General features: G+C 35.7%; 1 pseudogene; it reads right to left on the reverse strand.

Annotated features, from left to right (window-relative positions):
* Nucleotides 1-8553: 8553 nt before the first annotated feature.
* Nucleotides 8554-22492, reverse strand: part of LOC123251244 — a 133441-nt pseudogene continuing 119502 nt past the window's right edge.

The raw sequence follows: 22492 nt of genomic DNA on the forward strand, positions 1-22492 counted from the left end.
GGTAGTAATCAAATATGGTGTATAAAACCATAGTCCTTAAATAAATCTGCACACTACCTTTGTTAGATCATTGGCTAAAATTCTTCAAATAAGCTATCTTCATGGCAATGTCAAATGCATGTCATTTTACTCCTGTCATTGGACTGTCTGATATTATTCAGAGAAATCCTTGGTGTTTAAGGGTTTCACAGCTGTTCCTCCTCTGAGGCTCCTTCAAGTTAATGTTGTAAGATTCACATTCATATGTCATTGTATGCTCACAAAAAAAAATATCCTCAGGGCTTAGAAAAATTGAAGCATATGTACTAGTCATTCTCATGCCACTAGTATTCTCTACAGAAAACAGCTAAACTCACCCTAATGCTGGCTTTTTGTGATTCACATTAGCTAGGTGACTTGGGAATACTTTCACCATTCTTGTTCATGGTAACCTCAAGTATAAATGAGGGGAATGATTTCATGATCTCTAAACTTCCTTTCATATTTAATATTCTATTTTATAAACAATCACAAAAAAGATAGATCATTATATTGGTCCCCAACCTTGTACCTCATATGTTTCCTGGAAACTTTATTTTCAGGTCTGATGTCTTAAAAGAAGACAGTTAATCCAATAAGATACAGAGCCTCAAATTCCTAAAAGGCTATATTCATGTATACACTGGATCTCACAAACCAGAAAAGGGGAATGTTAGGAACCTAAAAGACTCTCTTGGTTTTTGCCTTTTGATCCAGTCAGCCAAGACTTTGTCTTCTACTCCATTACCCTTACTCACATTCCATACTCTCTATATTTGGAGCCTGGAAGGACACAACTCCAGAGATCCATCAGGCTCTCTCCTGGTGCACCACATTTATTGATTATAAGCAACTGACATTAACAAAAAAAAATAGTTTGCATGATCTAAAGGACAGACAGAAAAAAAGCCCCAGGTTGCTCCTCACTTCTGCTTTTGGGAGCTTAGAAAACTATTAAATATACATAAAATAAATTATTCTTAAAATGGGCTCCAGGGTGATCATCTTGACCACCATGACAGGATTTGGGTTCTAGTTTTTATATATTTTTTGAAATATAAAAACATTTTTTAAAGCTTTCACCTCTTACTTCTGCCCCCAAATCCATAAACCCTCACACACACACGCATACACATGAGCACCCTACTTAGCATACTTAGATTGCATTTACAATCATATTCAAAACAACTGAAAATTTTTTGTCCAAATGAATTAAGCTTAACTAATTAAGCTTTAATTATTGAACAAAAACAAAAACACCATTATACAGTCAAAAATATATTAGAGAGTAAAGGAAGAGAAAGTACTAGGGGGGAAAATCACCATATGGGCAGATGGGAGAATGGAAGAGGTGGGGGGGGTGTGGAGAAGATGCTTTCAGCTGCTTGCTTTGGCAGCCAAGGGGGAAAAGCATACAACCAGTCCTCTATTCTGGTTGCTGGTGCCCCACATGCCTGAGGTGGATGTCTGGTCTCATCTGGTTTCTCTGTTCTTCTTTTCTCCCAGTTCCTCCAAAACAGTGTGTGGCTACAAGATCTCATTCTCTGTCATCTCAAACCCCACACAGCTATAGTTTCTAACTCCCTCTCCCCAAGGAGCTATCTCATTCATTCCTAGAATAGTATGAGAAGGACAACATGTGAAATGTATTAGAGTATGTACGGAATTGTCCAAATAACTTAGGCAAAATTTGAAAAGAATAATTTTACCTGAATTATCCATACAAATGTGGTAGAAGTATTTTTGGCTGAAATTGCAAAATTATTTCCTTCTGCTCTTTCCTTCTCTCTGTCTTGATGGTTCAAAAAGAATAAAAACTGGAGAAGTCAGGAACCCTGTATTCTAGGCACTGTATTACTCCTTGTCGGGACCCATATGACCTAGAGGAAGTTACACTTATCTATGCCTCAGTTTCCTCATATTTAAAATGGAAAGGGGAGAATAGATCATTTCTAAACCCCTTTCTAGCATTATAATTCTGTTTAGATATAACTGCAGCAGCTTGAGCACTAGCAAGACCAACAACAATTGACTACTTAACATCACTCTGAAAAGTGACCAATAAAAATTGTAACAGGAAAATTTGGAAACTTATGGAATTATATCTTTCACATACTTACCCCTTCCCCATATGTGGCCAGTTAGCTCAGTTATTTAGAACTTAGCTCTAATGAGGTCAAGGTCATATATTTGATTTTCCCACTAGACCAATTAGTCTTATTCTATTCCCTGGCCCCCTGGTTTCAGCCAAGCTGCCTTGCAAATAGTCATGAGAGGCATCAGGTAAGAATCAATAAGTCAAAGTAAATTATTGGGAAAAGACAAATTGAAGTACATATCCTGTGACAAAATAGTAATATCCTTGGGGGAAAAAGGAAAAAAATTGTCTCTAAGTTATAGATTAGTCTGTTTTTCAGTAGAGATGTATGGCATACTTCAATGAGTTTCCATGCATAGAAATTTCTTGCTATTTGTTTAGCTTCCACACCCTTTTCGAGAGGTGAAGGACAGAAAAATATATAAAACAGAATATCTTTACTCATGTCAGGTGGTCATATGAAATAAATAGTAAAAACTGAACCTCAAGCCAGGAATCATATTTATAATGTTAAGCAGTGTGCTCTGACAGCAATAGCACTGACCTGGCATTTAAGATGGATTTGAGTTCTGGTTCTGATATATGCAATTTACATTATCATAGACAAATCATTTCCTATCACTCAAATTAATTTTCTCATCTGAAAAAAAAGGAAAAATGCTATTACCTATCTCAAAGAGTTTTTGTGGAAAATATATTCTGAGAGCCTTAAAATTCCTCATAAACAGATTGACATTACTTATAGTTGTCAATAGCCTAGTTCCATCCATAATTCTTCAGACAACTTCTCCACCTCTGTCCCAGGATCTTTCTCCTATGGGTAACACTTCCACCCATACAGCTTCCTCTGATTCTTGAGTTCTTCTCCAGAATTTCCATTTAAGGAATCTTACTAACTCTGCCCAGATCATGAATCCTAGGAAGATTTCTCCACCTCTATCCTAGCCTGCTTATCATAAAACCCCTCTATTCCTCTAGCATCATCCTATGATTGGAAAGTTCCTCTACAGAACCTCTATTTAAAGAAATACTCACGCCAGCCATGTTCACTTTAAACCAATTCTCCTGAGCAAACCATCCCCCTCCCAGGGCTTGACTCATTGTTAATTCTCCATCTACTGGCTCCTTCCATATTGTCTATAAATGTGATCAGGTCTCTTTTATTTTTTGTTTTGTTTTGTTTTGGGGTGAAGAGTATTACACATGGGGAAAGAAAAGAAAGAGGAGCCAGCTGGGAGGATGAAGGTGTGTTACAAGTTAAAGTTGGAGGGCTTCTAGTGCATCTGTCATGCTTGTTGGCAGCCTAGAATCCTGTTGTACAATGGTTTGTCCACCTTTTTTTATGACAATGTAATTTTCTTAAACTTTCCATTAACAAAACAGAATTCCAATACTACAGATAACTGTGTCAGAAAAAGCTTAGTGCCTCCTTGTTTGTGTTTTATTTTCTGCATTTTTCTCAATACCAATTCATGAGGATTCTCAAAATATCTTTGCTCTCACTTAGGAGAAGACTCAGAGGATGTGGACTTGTCTCCCACAGGGGTATACCGACACACCTAGCCAGTTCTCTCAAATTCTAAATTGAGATCTAAAAACGATTAAATTTAAAGAGAGTAAATTGGTGCATTTTGTGGATGATATTCTTTTGGCATCCCCAAATGCAAAGGTGTGTCTTAGGGATAGCAAGATTCTTTTGATTGAATTACATGAACGAGGACATAAAATCTCCAAGGCAAAATTACAATGGGTTTTGCCCCGGGTGCAATATCTCAGATTTGTGTTGTCAAAGGGTTCCAGAAGTATTACACAAAGGAGAATAGCTGGCATACGGAAATTGAGTGCACCTAAAACTAAAAAACAACTTAGAGCTATTCTTGGAACTACTGCCTTCTGTAGACAATGGATTCCTGGATATAGTGAGATCACTAAGTGTTTGACAGATCTGACCAGGAATACAGAAGCAGAACCTCTGAAACTAAAGCCTGAACATTGCTTAGCCTTGGATAAGCTGAAAGAAGCCATTCTATCTGCACCTGCTTTTGGAATCCCAGAGTATGAGAAACCTTTTCAGCTGTTTGTCAATAAAACAAAAGGTATAGCTTCTAGTGTATTGACACAGACTCTAGGACAAAGTTATCATCCAATTGGGTATTACAGCTGTCAATTAGATTCAATAGCTGTGGGGACAGTACCCTGTCTAAGGGGGGTAGCAGCAGCAGCTGTGTTAGTCCAGAAGTCAGCTGATCTAGTTTTGGGATGTCCTTTAACAGTCTGTTGTTCACATCAGATAGAAGCTCTAATGAGGAAGTTTCGTACTCAAGCTTATTCAAACCAGTGGATATCAAAGTAAGAAATTATTCTCTTAGGTAGTGAGAACATCAAGTTGAAGAGATGTAGCATATTTAATCCAGCTACTCTTCTTCCTGATTTACCAAAGAATGGTGAGCCATTGCATGAATGTGTTGAGGTAGTAGATCTTGTGGATGTGCCTAGGATGGATTTAAAAGACACTCTATTTGAAAATACAGACTTGGTGTTATTCACAGATGGATCATCATATTTATGTAATGGAATCAGATGTACTGGTGTTATAGTTGTCACAGAATTTGAGACACTGTGGTATGGCTCATTACCTAGTAATTTTAGTGCTCAGGGTGCAGAATTAGTGGCATTGAAGCAAGCCTGTCTTCTAGCTGAAGGTAAAAGTGTAAATATTTACAGGGACTCTCATGTATGCATTTTCTGTTTGCCATGCAACGGGAACGATCTGGAAACAACGAGGTTTTATTACTGCACCGGGAAAACCAATAGCTCATGCAGGAATAATAACTGAGTTCTTAGAAGCAATCCAGAAGCTGAAATAGCTGGCAGTAATTCATTATTGGACTCATACTCGTGGTAGAGATTCAGTCTCTAAAGGAAATCACAGAGCTGATATCACTGCGAAATTCTTAGCCCAGAATGCTCCAATTTATGCAATGATTTAACATCTATTGATTCTGATGATCTAAAGAAAGCTTATGTAGACTCAGATATCCAGAAATGGAAGGATAAATTTGGATCTGGGAAAGAACATGGGATATGAATTACTGATACAGGAAGACCATTGTTACCAAAAGATTTGTATACTTATTTGTGTCAAGTCATCCACACAAATGGTCATTTTGGTACACAAGCTGTTGTGGATTCTATCAAGAGACAATGGGTTGCTCCTAGAATAAGTACTGTTGCAAATAAGATCTGTAATAGTTGTTCAGTCTGCCAACAGTTCAATCAAAGTGCATTCAGAAAGAAAGGTTTGGGTGGTAGACCTTTAGCATATTGTCCATTTGAGAGTTTACAGATTGATTATGTCTGTATGCCTAAAGCTGGAAGATACAAGTACTGTCTTGTGATAGTTGATAGACTAATTAAATGGCCTGAAGCTTTTCCATTAAATACCAACACAGCTAGTTTTGTGGTGAAAGTGTAACTCAAGGAAATTATGCCTAGATTTGGTGTACCTTTAACCATAGATTCAGATAAGGGATCTCATTTCACTCAGGATATCCTTAGAAGAGTCTATGAGAATCTAGGAATAACACCTAAATATCATGTTCCTTATCACCCACAAAGTTCAGGTCAGGTGGAACATATGAATAGGGAACTCAAGACTATAGTTGGAAAACTCTGTGCTGAAACTCATCTTAAAGGGCCAGAGATTCTTCCCATAGCTTTGTTTTACCTATGATCGAGGACAAGAGTGGATCTACATATATCATCTTATGAGATGCACTTTGGACATACCCCACTACAAGCAAAAACTTGTAAGGCTGTTTATGCATCACTCTTAGGAGGTGATTGTCAAATTGCTTCATATTTAAGTGCTTTACAGCAGAGGCTAAGAGAATTACAAGATATAGGAGTATTAATTCAATCTGGTCCATTGGATTATTCTCTTCATAATTTTCAGCCAGGTGATATGGTCTATGTGAAAAATTTTGCCAAAACACTGGCAACAGAACAAAATTGGGTAGGTCCTTATACAGTTGTATTAATTTCACCATCTTCTGTAAAAGTTTTAGGTAGATATTCGTGGTAGCATTGTTCTCATGTTAAATTAACACATGGAATAGATAATGAAACTATAGAGATTGTTAATAATGAAGAAGAAGAAGGAGAAATTGTGTAATTTGAGATCTTCAGTCAATTAGAGTCTGTAGTCAGAAAGTTCAATAAGGAGAGGACCATTCCAGCGGAAGAGGACTTTCGGATGGAAGAGGACAAGGATGAAGAGGATTCAGGATACAGGATGTATGGACTTTGTATTAAGACTGATGAACTTATGAATTGAACTGATAAAAACTTCATTTTCAAGGATTTTCTTAAAGAAGAGGATTAATCATGGAAAATTTGGATTGAATGGTTTGGAATTATTTTAGGTAATGTAAATAGTATCACTACATACTCATATGCATCCAACACTGCACATAAAACTATCAATACCTTCAATGGAGAAGAGGAGAAAAGGAGAGAGGAGAAGATTTCCTTGAGGAATGTAACATCATAAAGAGAAAGGAGATCTGAAGGAGATCTGGAGTTTTGGTAGATATCATACATCCATCAGTAACATGTTGCAGCACAATATAGCAAAGAAACAACATAATAAATGAGATACATAAAACAGAAACATGTTAGGATACATTGTGTTCCTTATGGAATGAAACAATGTATAAATACTAACAAAATTAGACTTAGTTATAGGATAAGTAAGTAATACAAAAGATAGTTACTAACAAAGATTAGCTAGTTATTTAGATGTAGCTAGATTAATATACTAATACCATAGGGATAGTTTAGAATAGTTTAGGAGTAGTATTAGATTAGGTTAGAAGATAAGATAAAGTACTAATGTACATTATAGTGTAAATACAACAAATATAGCAAAACTGAATTGCATGAAGAACATATAACATACTACAGATCACATATCACAAAATGATGTAAATAGTTCTGTAAATAGTATGTGTATATTGTAAATTGTATTATAGTGTAGGTATAGTATATATATAAAGGGTGTACACATGTATATTTGATATATATTATGTGTACATATACGTATATCATACATGTATATGTTATGTATATATTGTATGTATCATATGCATATATATGTATAAATGTAAATTCTGTGAATACTTTGATATAATTGAGTTGCAAACATTTAAATTGAATTTGCATAAGGGAGTTTAATATTTTGTTGTAATTTTGATGTAAAGACTTATGCAATGTTGTGTTACAATGTATTTTTCAAAATTGTTTGCATTTATTAGTTGGTAGGATATTTCTGTATTAGAATAGGAGTTATGTTTGATGTTTGTTTTGACTTTTGTGTTGATATTTCATATTTACTGTTGATTTTGTTAATTTTTTTGGAAATTTTGCATTGTTACATGTTGCTTTATGCTTTGAACTATGTAATTGTTCGATGTATTTATCACTTTACCTTTCCTTGTTAAAATCCCTAGTGTAGGGTAGAGTAGGATAGTCTTAGATACAATAGAGTTAGTGTAGGTTGTTTGTTATTTTGGGTTAGAATTTTAGTTTAGTTTGTAGTGCACAAATACCAAAACATTGTTAATTTTGGCTTTGTGCAAAGGGGGGAACTGTTGTGAGGATTAGTTATTAGTTTATATCAGTTTATGTGGACCTAGCAGGAAGAGCTGGAGAATTCCAAGATGGCTTGAAGAAGCATGAAGTGTCTTCTTGCTCACAAAGAGAGATTCCATGGTGGTTGGGGCAAGCAGCAACTAACACTAGGAGACACCAGTTTACCAGTGACCCTGTGGAAAGACCATCACCTACTTGTGGGAGATTTTGGTAGAGACTACTAATCCCAACCTGAGTTATAGGGCAACTTGGGCTGGGTCAGCTCCCAGAATCTACCCACCTGGAAGAGTACAGCAGGTGGTACTGGAGGAGCAGAAACACCACTGGAGTGAGTCTGGACTCTGCTGAGAGGATATCCACTTCATTTCAGCTTTTCTCTGGGCCCTGTCTTGCTTAGGTCTCAGTTAGTGTAGATAAGTCCCTTCCCTGACCCTGGGTTTGCCCTTAGTCTTATCCCTATTTCCACCCTTTATCTTAGTTGTCCCTGATTAAATGTATTATAAAACTCTTGCCTTTACTATGCTGGATTCCATAGGCCTAGTCTAGATACTGGACTTTGGCAGTTGGGCCTAACTACCACTTCAGTAACACTTACCTCCTAGTAGTTAAACCTGGTCTCCCTACCTTGTTTGTTCGTGTCATTTGTCATTCCTGTCACCCTCACACCCTTCTGGACCCACATTTTAATATTTAAGGCACCTTCCCTGGTTTTCCCCATTATAGTTTTAATTGCATTAGCACTGTAGATGGCAAGTTTTCCAAGTCCACTGGATGCAAGGCCCTTCTCAGTCCTCGATGTACTCCCACAGGTCCTTCTCATAGCCTTCATGCACATGCTGTAATAAAACCCTCCATTGGCTCTCACAGTATCTGTGCTTGTCATGAACTTTCTGTTTTATGTCCTGCAATTAGTCTCAGGATAGATCTCTTTCCAAGTACCCTGACAACACCTCAGTGGCTTTATCCAGATCTGTCTGGTTATTCTCAAAGACATTAGATTGGTTGTTCTTTCTTAGGTAGGAGGTGAAGACATATGTATACATGAGAGTGGCATTGCACTGGCACAGCATGTCCACTGCTTTCTTCAGAAACTGCACCTCATGCATATATTAACAAATTAGAGAGGGCAGAGATTAATGAATTGAGCATTTAACTTAAAAAAAATAGAAAGGGGGCAAATTAAAAATCCCCAGATGAAAACTAAATTAGAAATACTAAAAAATCAAGGGAGAAATTAATAAAATTGAAAGTAAAAGAACTATTGAATTATTAAATAAGACTAGAAGCTGGTATTTTGAAAAAACAGATAAAATATACAAAGTACTGGTCAATCTAATAAAGAAGAAAACCAAATTGACAGTATCAAAGATGAAAAGGGAGACGTCACCTCTAATGAAGGGGAAATTAAGGCAATCATTAAGAACTATTTTGGCCAATTATATGGCATTAAATATAGCAATCTAGGAGATATGGATGAATATTTACAAAAATAAAAATTGCCTATAAATAGAAATACCTAAATAATCCCATATCAGAAAAAGAAATTGAACAAGCCATCAAAGAACTCCCTAAGAAAAAAATCGCCAGAGCCTGATGGATTCACAAGTGAATTCTATCAGACATTCAAAGAGCAACTAATCCCAATACTATACAAATTATTTCATATAATAAGCAAAGAAGGAGTCCTACAAAATTCCTTTTATGACACTAATATGGTACTGATTCCAAACTCAGGTAGATCAAAAACAGAGAAAGAAAACTACAGTCCAATCTCCCTAATGAAGATAGATGCAAAAATTTTAAACAGAATATTAGCAAAGAGATTCCAGCAAGTGATCAAGAGGATCATCCACCATGATCAGGCAGGATTTATACCAGGAATGCAAGGATGGTTCAACAATAGAAAAACCATCCACATAATTGACCATATCAATAGTCTAACAAACAAAAATCACATGATTATCTCAATAGATGCTGAAAAAGCCTTTGACAAAATACAGCATCCACTCCTATTGAAAACCCTGGAAAGTACAGGAATAGAAGGACCTTTCCTAAAAATAATAAATAGTATATACCTAAAACCATCAACAAGCATCATATGCAATGGGGATAAATTAGAAGCCTTTCCAATAAGATCAGGAGTGAAACAAGGATGCCCATTATCACCTCTATTATTTAACATTGTACTAGAAATATTAGCAGGAGCAATTAGAGAAGAAAAAGAAATTAAAGGTATCAAAATAGGCAATGAGAAGACTAAGCTATCACTCTTTGAAGATGGTATGATGGTCTACTTAAAAAATCCTAGAGAATCAACTAAGAAGCTTGTAGAAATAATCAACAACTTTAGCAAAGTTGCAGGATACAAAATAAATGCACATAAATCATCAGCATTTCTATATATTTCCAACACATCACAACAGCAAGAGGCAGAAAGAGAAACACCATTTAAAATCACCCTAGGCAATATAAAATACTTAGGAATGTATCTACCAAAACAAACACAGCAATTATACAAAAACAACTACAAAACACTTTCCAAACAGTTAAAACTGGATCTAAACAATTGGAAAAATATTGATTGCTCATGGGTAGGATGAGCTAACATAATAAAAATGGACCATTCTACCTAAATTAATTTACCTATTTAGCACCATACCTATCAAACTACCAAAAAACTTTTTTACTGAATTAGGAAAAGCTATAACAAAGTTCATTTGGAAGAGCAAAAGATCAAGAATATCAAGGGAAATAATGAAAAAAATGTGAAGGAAGGGGGCCTAGCAGTACCAGATATTAAACTGTTCTACAAAACAGCGGTCATCAAAACAGTATGGTACTGGCTAAGAGACAGAACAGAGGATCAGTGGAATAGACTTGGGGTAAGTGACATCAGCAAGACAGTGTATGATAAACCCAAAGAGCCCAACTTTTGGGACAAAAATCCACTATTTAACAAAAACTGCTGAGAAATTTGGAAAACAATATGGGAGAGAATAGGTTTAGATCAACATCTCACACCCTACACCAAGATAAATTCAGAATGGGTGAATGACTTGAATATAAAGAGGGAAACTATAAATAAGTTAAGGGAACATAGAGTAGTTTGCTTGTCAGATCTCTGGGAAAGGAAAGATTTTAAAACCAAGCAAGAGTTATAGAAAATTATAAAATGTAAAATAAATGATTTTGATTATATCAAGCTAAAAAACTTTTGTACAAACAAAAACAATGAAACCAAAATCAGAAGGGAAACAACAAATTGGGGAAAAATCTTTATAACAAAAAACTCTGACAGGGGTCTAACTACTCAAATATACAAGGAGTTAAAGCAATTGTATAAAACACCAAGCCAATCCCCAATTGATAAATGGGCAAGAGACATGAATATGCAATTTTCAGATAAAGAAATCAAAAGTATCAATAAGCACATGAGAAAGTTTTCTAAATCTCTAATAATTAGAGAAATGCAAATCGAAACAACTGTGAGGTATTACCTCACACCTAGCAGACTGGCTAAAATGAAAGAAGGGGAGAGTAATGAATGTTGGAGGGGATGTGGCAAAACTGGGACATTAATGCATTGTTGGTGGTGTTGTGAACTGATCCAACCATTCTGGATGACAATTTGGAACTATGCTCAAAGGGCTATAAAAGAATGCTTGCCCTTTGATCCAGCCATACCATTGTTGGGTTTGTACCCCAAAGAGATCATAGATAAACAGACTTGTACAAAAATATTTATACTTGCGCTTTTTGTGGTGACAAAGAACTGGAAAATGATGGTATGCCCTTCAATTGGGGAGTGGCTGAACAAATTGTGGTATATGCTCGTGCTGGAATACTATTATGATCAAAGGAATAATAAACTGGAGGAATTCCATGTGAACTGGAAAGACCTCCAGGAATTGATGCAGAGTGAAAGGAGCAGAGCCAGAAGAACATTGTACACAGAGACCAATACACTGTGGTAAAATAGAATATAATGGACTTCTGTACTAGCAGCAATGCATGACCTGAGACAATTCTGAGCGATTTATTGAAAAGAACCCTACCCACATTCAGAGGAAGAACTACAGGAGTGGAAACAGAAGAAAAACAACTACTTGAACATATAGGTTGAGGTGGACCTGATTGGGGATGTAGACTCGATACTACCACACCAATGCAACTATCAACAATTTGGAAATAGGTTTTGATCAATGACACATGATAAAATCAGTGGAAATACACATCTGCCATGCGGCAGAGGGGGAAAGTAAGAGCATGAATTATGTAACCATGTTAACTTTTCAAAAAAATAAATATTAATAAATGCTTAAAAAAAAGTAACTCCACCTCAGTCCAGGATATGTTGTGCTGCTGCATCTCCTCCATCTTTTGCTTCACCTGAGTGAAGACTCTTGTGGGATCCACACTCTGTGGTTCATGTAGCAATTGCATTAGAACAGGTACATCTGGAGGGCCACCTAGACTGCTCCTAGGCATCTCTTGCTGCCTTTGCATCATCCTCATTGTAGCAGTTGTAATTAAACCAGGCAAATCCATTTGACTCCCAGGGACCAAGTCACACCCAGCAAAAATCTGCTTTACAGTTCTGGTTAGGACAAACTATATAATTTCAACTCCCATCCTTTTCAATAGTTACGTGGCATTTAGAACATTCCTTTTCATTGGCTGCAATCCAGTTGGAGGTTTTGCTATCATCATTACACTTTTTAATCCACTTCTTTAACCACTTGTATTTAACAGGATCATGCCAATTTTCTCCACAGTTGAAGCAAAATGGATGCCCACATTTGTAACAAACAGGTTTGGCATCAGGATACTGGACTTTAACAACATGGTGACAATTTCGGGTAGGATGACCACTTTAATTGTCTACCAAACTATTAGTTACTAAATGTTGGAACTTTAACTCTTGAATCTATGATCAGATGCATAACTGTGCTGATGTCCACCAAGATGGACATCAGCAGGACATAAGATAGTCTGTCCCATGCCTTCTTCCATTATTTTGGTTGTTAAATATTTGCTCCAACACTGCATACAAAATTTATGTCCACATTTAAGGTCAGTGAAATATGAGTTAGGGTAGTTCAAGTAGCAGACCTGACAAGGCATGTCCTGGGCTGACCACCATGTGTTCATCTGGTGTGTTTGAGACTTTTTACTTGGATTAATTACATGACACTCAGCAAAGAACTTCTTCAGGTTTTCATCAAAGTACCATTCCATCAGCTTCTCTTTATCTCAATTGAAATGGCTGAGCAGTATTCTTGTGATAGTTGCTGGATTCGTCCTTCCACTCTGATTTCTCCAAGCCCAGATTGAGGACACTGCATGCAGTGTCACAAGGGAAGTGTCTATGAGGCACCACAATATTGGCACAGTGGGTGATACCTGATCAGGTCTCTTTTAAAAGAGTTCCACCTTGCACTTGTTGGGGGTATTTTCCCCAGTCCAATCCCAGCTTCCCATATCCCTTTAATGCATTGTCTTCTGTTGGAATATAAGCTCTTAAGAGGGCTAGTACTGTCTTTCTTTTCCTCATATTTGTATTCCTGGGACTTAGCACAATACCTGGCAAATAGTAAATACTTAATAAGTACTTTATCTAGGAGGAAGCTAAGTTACTCAGAGGATAGAGAGCTATACCTAGAGGTGGGAAATTCTGGCTTCAAATATGAACTCAGGCACTTCCTGAGTGTGTGATTCTGAAGCAAGTCATTTAACCATCATTTCCTAGCCCTTTCTGCTCTTCTGCCTTGAAACTAAAACACAGTAATGATTCTAAGATGGGAGAGAAGGGTTTAAAAATGCTTTATTGGCTAAATTCTGGGAAGATGGAGGCTTAGATGGAGCAAAACTTCAGACCTACTGGCTTTACCACACCAAAACAGAGAACAGAGCTCTTCAAGAGGAAAGAACACAACTCTAACAGCAGGACTGAGCAGGGGGACCCTACTGCTGGACAGCTCAGGGGAAACACTTTATCTTGTTCCCTCCATGCCTTTTTTTTTTCTCTCGAGGTTTTAGCCTCAGGGCACATTAAGTGCTTTAGATTAACCCAGTCCAAGCTTAATTGCATCAATCGGACAGACAAGAAGTCTTCAGAGAGCAGGGAAACTCTAACACCCCTCCCCCATAGACTGCAGAGAAAGTAGCTACAAATCTCCATTGCCAGCTGGGGGAAGATCTTTCATTAAAGCTCATTAAATCCATCTGCTTAAACTAGCAGAACAGAGAAGGAAAAAATATGAGTAAACAACAGAAAAAGAGAAAAGAAATTACAATTGACAGCTTCTTTCCAGATAGCAAAAAAAAAAGCAAATGAAATAGAAGAAGATAGGAAGCTCCAGAGAATTGGACACAGGATTTGGAAGATATCAAAATTCAATTAACTCAAGAACTTCAGGAACTGAAAAAACAATCAAGAGAGGCTGAAGACAATTTGAAAAAGGAAAATCATGAACAAAAACAAGAAAATAAAGTTTTAAAATCCAAAACTGACCAGCTCAAAAATGAAGCAAAGAAGTCAAAAGATGATCTACGAAGAAAATGAGACCAGAAGAAGAAGGATGACTGAAAAGCCAGGGATGAAATTCAGTTTTTAAAAAAAATAGAACTCAACAACTAGAAGCAAATGACTTCACAAGGCAGCAAGAATATATAAAACAAAATCAAAATTGAAAAATTTGAGTAGAATTTGAAACAACTCATTGACGTAATCAAAGATGTGAAGAACAGATCTCGAAGAGACAATTTAAGAATTATTGGTCTACCAGAACATAAAAAAAGAAGAAGTCTGGAAATCCATCCTACAGAAAATTATCCAAGAAAACTGCCCTGACATTCTCAAACAAGAGGGAAAAGTGGAATTTGAAAGAATCCATAGATCACCTCATACATTTAATCCACAACTGACAACTTCCAGGAATATTATAGCCAAATTCAAAAACTACCAGACCAAGGAAAAATATTACGAGCTGCTCAGAAGAAGTCATTCAGATACCAGAGAACCACAGTTAGGATAACACAGGATCTGGCTGCATCTACATTGAAGGAATGGAATATAATATCCTGGAAATCAAGAGAACTGGGCTTACAAAAAAGAATCAACTATCCAGCAAAACTGACTATATTTTTGCAGGGGAAATAGTCATTCAATAAAAGTAAAGACTTGCAAGCATTCATAAAGAAAAAAATCAGACTTAAACAGAGAGTTTGGTCCCCAAACACAGAAATCAAGAGAATCACCATAAGGTAATTAAGGGGGGGATCTTTTCTTTAAGGCACCCAATATATTCAAACAATTTGTATCCCTAGAAGAAAAGAGGATATTGGTAAATATTAAAAATTGTTATTATCAACAGGGTAATTAGAAGAAGTTTACTTAGAGGAAACAGTGATGAACTGTATAGTGTGAAATGTCAAGATTTATATAAAACTATAGGGAAAAAGGAAATAATATTAAGAAAAATGGAAAACAGACAAAATTGAGTAAATTTACATTCCATAAAGAAGCATGCACAGCAAACAGTGGAGAAGACCAATATGCTGGAAGGGTAAAGAGGTTGGAGAGAGGAAATACTTAATATTTAAGTGCATTGAAATTAACTTAAAAGAGGGAAGAACAATCAGATCCATTGGGGCAGAGAATTGATTAGAATCCTATAGAGAAGTAGAAGGGTAACAAAAGGACTGATGGGGAGGGAAGCAACACTAGGGAGGGAGAGGGCAGGGGTGGGGTAGCTTAAAAAGACTTTAAAGAACAATAAGAGAGGAATAAGGAGGGAGGGGGGAGAAAGGGAAGTACAATGAGGGAGTGGATTGGGGGAACTGATTAGAAACAAAACACTGGTATAGAAAGAAATAGTGAAAGAAGAAAGGACAAGACAAGGAGAGAGAATCAAAATGTCTGGAAATACACAGTTGACAATTATAACTCTGAATGCGAATGGGATGAACTCGCCCATAAAACAGAAGCAAATAGCAGAGTGGATTAGAAACCAAATATCCTACCAAATATTTTCTACAAGAAACACACATGAGACAGGCAGACATACATAGAGTAAAAATAAAAAGCCGGAGCAAAATCTATTGGGCTTCAACTGAGAAAAAGAAGGCAGGAGTTGCAATCATGATTTCTGACAAAGCCAAAGTAAAAACAGATCTGGTTAAAAGAGATAGGGAAGGTAATTACATCCTGATAAAAGGCAGTATAAACAATAAAGAAATAGCATACTCAACATGTATGCACCAAATGGCATATCATCTAAATTTCTAAAGGAGAAACTGGCAGAGCTCAAGGAGTAAATAGATAGCAAAACTATACTAGTAGGTGACCTCAAACTTCCCCTATCAGATGTAGATAAATCAAACCAAAAATAAATAAGAAAGAAATTAGAGGTGAATGAAATCCTAGAAAAATTAGAGTTAGTCTGATTTTCCCCAATTTTTGATTTTTTCAAATATTTTCACATTTTTAATTTTAAAATATTTTTCTACTTTGTTAAATTATAATCCCTCAATACTTTTTTAAAAATTACATTACCTCCAGTATGTTTTTTTGCCTCTGCTTGTTCAAATCCACTCATTCCTGTTTTCCTCTTGTGTTATTCCACATTTTTATACACATATAAAGCATTGCACAGATATTGTGGTTCCATTATCATCAATGATAAAAATAGGTATGAAAAGTTATCATATCTGTTCCTTTTCAGATCCCTTTGTTATCTTTCCACTTTCATCTATAAATGTTCTTCGGATTGTCTATATAATTTTCAAGTAATATTAAGAATGTTTGTACATTAACTGTATGAAGCTTAATTCTAAAATAGGAAAGTTAAAACACAATAGCTGAAATTCTCTAAATTTTGCCCTATACAACCTGGCCCCAACCTATTTTCCAGTCTCAATAGACATTGCTGTTCCCCTCATAATTTGCAATGAAGATAAATTGTCCTTCTTTCTGTTCCTTACACATGACACTCCATCTAACAGCTCCACCCTTGCACTGGCCGTACTTCCTCACTGTGTCTTTTCCTTTAACATGTAGCTCAAGCACTATATTTTGCTGAAATTATTTTCCTGCTCTGCCTAAATGTAGATGCTCTCTTTCTTAAAATACCTTATATTTAACTACTTTGCATAAATTGGCATTTTTGCATTTTATATTTTTACAATATGTATATTTACAATATAATTTTCACCCCTATTAAAATGATAACTACTTATGAATAAAGGTTTTTCAAATTTTGTATTTTTATCTACAATTACTAAGGGTCTGGGGAAGTAGGTAAATATTAATTGCTTTCTGAATTGCCAGAGCGGGCAGAGAACAGACATGTATTTGCTATGTGATTTACTATTATTGTGTTTAACATCCTTAAATAGCATTATTTTCTTTAGTATTTTCTTATAACAAAAACATGCAAAGTAATGTGAATTTTTGTGTTCAGGGCCCAAATGAAAAAGAAATTTCTAGGACCATTAACTGAGTGCTTTCCTTCCATGGGCTTTGGAAGAATAGGCTGAAGAGAAATAAGTGCTTTTTTGGCTGCTATGTTGAACAGTTGGTACTATTAGCTACTACACAATCTTATTCAAGAAAAAGAATCACTACACGGAAGTTAAGGGTTTAAAAAAAAAGAAAAAAAGAAAAAGAATCAGAAGCTGAGTCCCAACCTCCACTGAGCCGTTATGGAAATATATCATTTTTAGGAGAAGTGCTGAGGAAGGATTAAACTGTCTATCATTCTCAGAAAATAGATCACTTTCCATTTCCCCAGATTCCTCTCTCTGGATGCCAACATTCTACCTAAAGGACTATGTTCTGTGTGGGTTTACCTAATCAGAATCAGCTCTAAGCCTCCATCTTAGCGGATAGTTTATTAATTCAATACTGATTCCGTTGGCATCTTTAAAAAAAGAATCATTTCAATTTTGCATTTTCTGAGACAGGGGGAATATTTATTGGGATGTTCTAAGTTTTTAGAATGTCTTAAAAGTATATTAAACTATTTCAAAGAATTATTATTAATCAATTTTCTATTAAGACAGTTACATATTATATATGTATATATATATATATTTATCATAGCACGGTTCTGATAAGGAAATTGAAATCTTTCTTTTTAAAAAAATGAGTCTGAGTCATCAGATTGGTTATGATGACAATATATAAAACCAATAAGTATTGGAGGGACAATATGGGAGACAGGCACACCAAATTGTAGGATTGAGGTGAGGTGACCCCAAGATCTGGAAAATCTTTGTAAAATTTAGTCCACACTTCATACCAGAAGTCTGAATTTTAAAATTTTATTTTATGGAGTGTTTACAGTACCTTATATGTAATTATGAGTTACTGGCCTTTTTAAGATATCTCTGCATTTCTAGTCTTTGTATGTCATCTGCTGGCTTTCTCATTCCTTTCTCAAACTTTAACTTTTTATTTTAAATTTTAAAAAAGAAATTATATATATTTATTGTATTAAAAGATAGAAATATATTGATTTTATATAATACTTTACAAATATTTTATGCATTTCTGAGTTTTTAAACTTTTTCTGTATCTTCTGTTGGCCTTAACATGTCCTCTGTGGCTTCTATAAAATTCTCAAAAAAATTCCCATTTAAAGGGACAGCTGAGTGGCTCTGTAGATTGAGAGCCAGGCCTAGAGATGGGAGGTTCTAGGTTCAAATCTGGCTTCAGACACTTCCAGCTTTGTGATCCAGGGCATGTTACTTAACCACCATTGCCTGGCCCTTACCACACTTCTGCCTTGGTACCAATACATAGTATAGATTCTAAAATGCAAGGTAAGGGTTTTTTAAAGAACTTTTTTTAAATTCCCGTTTAATTTTTTATGTTGACCCATGATGTATTATGATAGGGAAAGTCACCACACAATGTGGAAGGGATACCTGTACATTGTTTTGAAGCCATGAATTGGCCCAACTGTTCTGGAGGAAAAACTGGAACTATAACAAAAATGTCACTAAAATTTTTCTCAGTGATAGCTCTTTCCACTGGGCATATACTACAAGGTGGACAAAGTCAGTAGAAAATGCCCCATATTCAAACAAATATTTATAACAACATTTTTGTAGTAGCAAAGAACTGGAAAGACAATAAGTGCTCATTACCTGAGGAATTGCCTCCAAGGCAAGGCCAATGAATTCATAAGGTTCTATTAGGATTGATGGAATCACTGGAAATTGAAAGTAAGCTTTAAAAAATTAGTAAAACAATTTTTTAAAGAAAAAAAGAGTTGGATCTTGAAAGACTTTTTTTTAAAAAAATGGGTTTTTTCAAAGCTGTAGAAAAAAATAATTAATAGATAATATAAGCTATGTCTCTGTCACTTTAGCCTGTCTTGACGAAACATAAACTGTGAACTCAATCAATTAATGTGTGGGTATAAGATAAGAATTTGTACACTACTTTACAATGAAAGACAACAAAAAAATTACTTTTTCTCATTCCAGTTTTAATGGAAACCAATGTATGAACCAGGACAGCAGAACTATCTACCCTTGCTCAGACAAAAACAGAACTCCCTTATCAAAGTTCTGAGACCTATGTACTTTGACATCTAGGGTCATTGTCGTTGTTTAATTTTCCACACCAGTTAGTCAGGAAGTTTCCCTTACAGTAAACCATTTCTTGGGCTCTTTATCTAGGCTTCCTCAGTTGCTGTGAATGTGAACTTAATCTCATTCCATAAGAAAGTCCTTTGTGCTACTGTATTGAGGTTCTTGATGTTCTAATACTCCTCTGATTTGAATCCAGGACCTCGTCAAGCTATACCTCCCTCCCTGACATGGAATGTAATCTCCTTTCTAGTAGGGGCTATTTATCATTATCTTTGTGGCTTTGCATCTCTTCTTAGCACATAGTGCCTTGGACATAGTAGTGCTTTTTTTCTTTTTTTTAATTTTTTAAACATTTATTAATAATCATTTTTAACATGGTTACATGATTCATGCTCCTATTTTCCCCTTCAGCCCCCCCGCACCCCCCAACCACGGCTGACACACATTTTCACTGGTTTTAACATGTGTCATTGATCAAAACCCATTTCCAAATTGTTGATAGTTGCATTGGTGTGGTAGTTTCAAGTCTACATCCCCAATCATGTCTGCCTCAACCCATGCATTCAAGCAGTTGTTTTTCTTATGTTTCCTCTCCTGCAGTCCTTCCTCTGAATGTGGGTAGCATCTTTACCATAAATCCCTCAGAATTGTCCTGTGTCATTGCTTTCTGCTGGTACAGAAGTCCATTGCATTCGATTTTACCATAGTATATCAGTCACTGTGTACAGTGTTCTTCTGTCTCTGCAACTTTCACTCTGCATCAATTCCTGGAAGTCTTTCCAATTCACATGGAACTCCTCCAGTTTATTATTCCTTTTAGCACAATCGTATACCATCACCAGCATATACCACAATGTGTTCAGCCATTCCCAATTGAAGGACATACCCTCCTTTTCCAGTTTTTTGCCACCACAAAAAGCACAGCTATAAATATTTTTGCACAAGTCTGTTTATCTATGATCTCTTTGGGGGTACAAACCCAACAATGGTATGGCTGGATCAAAGGGCAGGCATTCTTTTATAGCCCTTTGAGCATAGTTCCAAATTGCCAGCCAGAATGGTTGGATCATTTCACAGCTCCACCAACAATGCATTAATGTCCCAGTTTTGCCACATCCCCTCCAGCATTCATTACTCTCCCCTTCTTTCATTTTAGCCAATCTGCTAGGTGTGAGGTGATACCTTAGAGTTGTTTTGATTATGCATTTCTCTAACTATTAGAGATTTAGAAAACTTTCTCATGTGCTTATTGATACTTTTGATTTCTTTATCTGAAAATTGCATATTCATGTCTCTTGCCCATTTATCAATTGGGGAATGGCTTGATTTTTTTATACAATTGGTTTAACTCCTTGTATATTTGAGTAATTAGACCCCTGTCAGACTTTTTGTTATAAAGATTTTTTCCCAATTTGTTGTTTCCCTTCTGATTTGGCTACATTGTTTTTATTTGTATAAAAGCTTTTTAGTTTGATATAATCAAAATCATTTATTTTACATTTTGTAATTTTCTCTAACTCTTGCTTGGTTTTAAAATCTTTCCTTTCCCAGAGATCTGACAAGTAAACTACTCTATGTTCCCTTAACTTATTTATAGTTTCCCTCTTTATATTCAAGTCATTCACCCATTCTGAATTTATCTTGGTGTAGGGTATGAGATGTTGATCTAGACCTAATCTCTCCCATATTGTTTTCCAAATTTCTCAGCAGTTTTTGTCAAATAGTGGATTTTTGTCCCAAAAGTTGGGCTCTTTGGGTTTATCATACACTGTCTTGCTGATGTCACTTACCCCAAGTCTATTCCACTGATCCTCCCTTCTGTCTCTTAGCCAGTACCATACTGTTTTGATGACCGCTGTTTTGTAGAACAGTTTAATATCTGGTACTGCTAGGCCCCCTTCCTTCACATTTTTTTCATTATTTCCCTTGATATTCTTGATCTTTTGTTCTTCCAAATGAACTTTGTTATAGTTTTTCCTAATTCAGTAAAAAGGTTTTTTCGTAGTTTGATAGGTATGGAGCTAAATAGGTAAATTAATTTAGGTAGAATGGTCCATTTTTATTATGATAGCTCATCCTACCCATGAGCAATCAATGGCTTTCCAATTGTTGAGATCCAGTTTTATTTGTTTGGAAAGTGTTTTGTAGTTGTTTTTGTATAATTGCTGTGTTTGTTTTGGTAGATAGATTCCTAAGTATTTTATATTGTCTAGGGTAATTTTAAATGGTTTTTCTCTTTCTACCTCTTGCTGTTGTGATGTGTTGGAAATATATAGAAATGCTGATGATTTATGTGCATTTATTTTGTATCCTGCAACTTTGCTAAAGTTGTTGATTTTTTCTACAAGCTTCTTAGTTGATTCTCTAGGATTTTTAAGTAGACCATCATATCATCTGCAAAGAGTGATAGCTTAGTCTCCTCATTGCCTATTTTGATACCTTCAATTTCTTTTTCTTCTCTAATTGCTACTGCTAGTGTTTCTAGTTCTATGTTTAATAGTAGAGGTGATAATGGGCATCCTTGTTTCACTCCTGATATTATTGGGAAGGCTTCTAATTTATCCCCATTGCATATAATGCTTGTTAATGGTTTTAGGTATATACTGTTTATTATTTTTAGGAAAGTTCCTTCTATTCCTATACTTTGCAGTGTTTTCAATAGGAATGGATGCTGTATTTTGTCAAAGGCTTTTTTAACATCTATTGAGATAATCATGTGATTTTTGTTTGTTAGACTGTTGATATGGTCAATTATGTGGACGTTTTTCCTAATGTTGAACCATTCTTGCATTCCTCGTATAAATCCCACCTGATCATGGTGGATGATCTTCTTAATTACTTGCTGGAGTCTCTTTGCTAGTATTCTATTTAGGATTTTTGCATCTATGTTCATTAGGGAGATTGGTCTGTAGTTTTCTTTCTCTGTTTTTGACCTCCCTGGCTTTGGAATCAGTACCATATTTATGTCATAAAAGGAATTTGGTAGCACTCCTTCTTTGCTTATTATATCAAGTAATTTGTATAGTATTGGGATTAGTTGCTCTTTAAATGTCTGATAGAATTCACTTGTGAATCCATCAGGCCCTGGCGATTTTTTCTTAGGGAGTTCTTTGATGGCTT

The sequence above is a fragment of the Gracilinanus agilis genome, chromosome 1, assembly GCF_016433145.1.
Source record: "Gracilinanus agilis isolate LMUSP501 chromosome 1, AgileGrace, whole genome shotgun sequence".
Taxonomy (NCBI): domain Eukaryota; kingdom Metazoa; phylum Chordata; class Mammalia; order Didelphimorphia; family Didelphidae; genus Gracilinanus; species Gracilinanus agilis.